This window comes from Helianthus annuus, chromosome 15, assembly GCF_002127325.2.
Source record: "Helianthus annuus cultivar XRQ/B chromosome 15, HanXRQr2.0-SUNRISE, whole genome shotgun sequence".
NCBI classification, from domain to species: Eukaryota; Viridiplantae; Streptophyta; class Magnoliopsida; order Asterales; family Asteraceae; genus Helianthus; species Helianthus annuus.
The window spans coordinates 15,454,801-15,457,099 of record NC_035447.2 but is presented as its reverse complement, the minus strand read 5'-3'; the positions used below and the strand labels follow the sequence as shown (position 1 = coordinate 15,457,099).

At 36.6% G+C, this 2,299-nt stretch overlaps 1 pseudogene; it reads left to right on the top strand.

Moving 5' to 3' along the window:
- Nucleotides 1-385: 385 nt before the first annotated feature.
- Nucleotides 386-1,653, top strand: LOC110913352 (annotated as a pseudogene).
- The last annotated feature ends 646 nt before the right edge of the window (nucleotides 1,654-2,299 follow it).

Here is a 2,299-nt window from a genome sequence, read left to right as displayed (position 1 = left end):
ACTTGTTAACTAGATCAAACTGTTAATTAGTTAAGTGGGTTGATAAATAAAAACACAGGAGACTAATAGTTGAAAATTGTTTCAAATGCAAAAGAAGAGATTAGAACTCAAGATCTTGGTTTTCAAATTTGAGTGTCTTAACCATTCAACTAGCTTCATTTTTGGTTATTAAACTCATTTATTAAACATTTAATATAACAATGCTCGCTTAAAAATATAGGCCTTGAAATTTTGTCGGGGCCTTGGCATCTGCCCGGGCTGCCCAGCCCTAAAACCGGGACTGTTTGTTAGCATTATTCCTATTTATGCTTATGCATGTAATATTACTAGTGCATTAATATTTTTGCTTTAATCAGGAGTTTTTTTTGCTTAATTTTGTTATATTATGCTCCTTAGTGACGCGGCTAAGCTTTCATATGATATAATCGTGTTGCCTGTAAGTTTGTCTATAGCTAGTTTATAAGCTGTTAGCAATGGTGTTTTGAGTAATGTCTTTTAAACCTACTTGTAGGGTGGGCTTGGTAGGGCCCAAGCATTTGCAAACTCTGAAGCACTTGTAAATTTGCTGAAGAAGCAGAGTGAGTGTGGCAAATACTACATATGGAGCAATATGTGCATCTTCTACTCTTGTGCTGGAGCCCAATGGACTACTCAAAGTAACCATCTCTTTGACTGGTGCAATATTTAATATGCCACTGCAATGAATATATATCTATATGGATAAACAAAACACAGCTCATCATTGTAATAATAGTTTTTTTATAATGATATGTAATTTTATCTTTATAAATTTTTTTACGCCAAGGTAAAACTTGTTGGTTCAGGTCCCACTCAAACTCAAACTCACACTCTCACAACACACACTAAATCTCTCACGTAATATGTATGTAATGTGAAAGTTATTGTTACTATTGAAAAAAGGGGTACACTATTCAATAAAGAAAATGGCTTTAAATAGCCTTACAAGATTACAACGTGGGAATTAAAAAAACTAATTTACTCCTAAAAAGCTGGTATCACTAATTCTGCCATATGCAACGTACAGTTGCATGTGAATCGGTCAACAACAATACGTGGTCAATCTCTACCGTCCATTTAACAAAAACTTGCAGCAAAAGTATCAACCAATTCACGTAACAAAATTGCTGGTTTCTGACTCTTTTACCCCTGGACCATTCTGCCCTTGATCCGTTACTATGTTGACCCGATAACGCACCGACCCGTGACCCGTAACATCAAGATTAACCCAACAAAACTAAGGTTAAGGATATGGCAAAGAAATGTGTAGACTATAGGCAAGATAGGATGCTAGAGACGAAGCTAAGACAAATGTATGCACTTCCCTAAATATACATAACATTGATCCGACTTCTCCAAGATATCTTATACTTGCCTGTTGCTGTTATAACTTTCCTTCCCGTGGATTGATGAATGGTTATCTATGTATGTACTTAGGGAGAAAAGGCGACCGCTTTCCCAGCAATGTGTAACGAACTGTCGGACCCACGTGAAGCTAAAAGCAAGGTGGTGGTTGATAGTAGAGTTATCACCAGCAAAGGCCTCGGGACATTCTTAGAATTTTCATTGGCCATAGTAGAAAAATTGTTGGGTCGAGAGAAAGCATTAGAAATTGAGAAGCTAATGCTATGTTAGAAATATAAACTTAGCATATATATTTATTATTATTATTATTATATAATATTATAGTTATTATAGGTTTATTATGGATATGGCAGTTATTCTCCTTAACTGCCGATTATATAGGTATATATATATATAAACATTCATGTATTATTAGGGTTATCAAGATATTTTTCAATATACAATATCCATATACGTATGTTTCTCTGGGTTTCTCGGTTCTGTACACAAACACACATGAGTACGGAACGATTACGATGATGGTTTCCGCTGTCCGGATTTCCAACATGTGGTATCAGAGCGCATGGTTAGAAAACGAAGAATTAGGATCAAAATTACATGATCCTGGGAAGATACGGATGAAGAAGATGGAAAACAAACACGGGAAGAGGCGAGAAACAAATAGCGATTCCGATTATATGAGTCCCCGATTACGCGCGATTGCAATCTTGAAACAAGAGATTGCAATAATGGAATTGCAAGACGAAGTTGCATTAATGGAATACGAATCGGGACGTCACGAAGATAACGGAGATGCAGGCGAAGTAATGACACGGAGAGAAGAAGACGATTCCGAAAAAGATGATTTGGCCTGTAAAGATGTTCACGATGCGGCATGCTTCACCCCGAATGTCTATATGGTTGGTTACGATCGGGA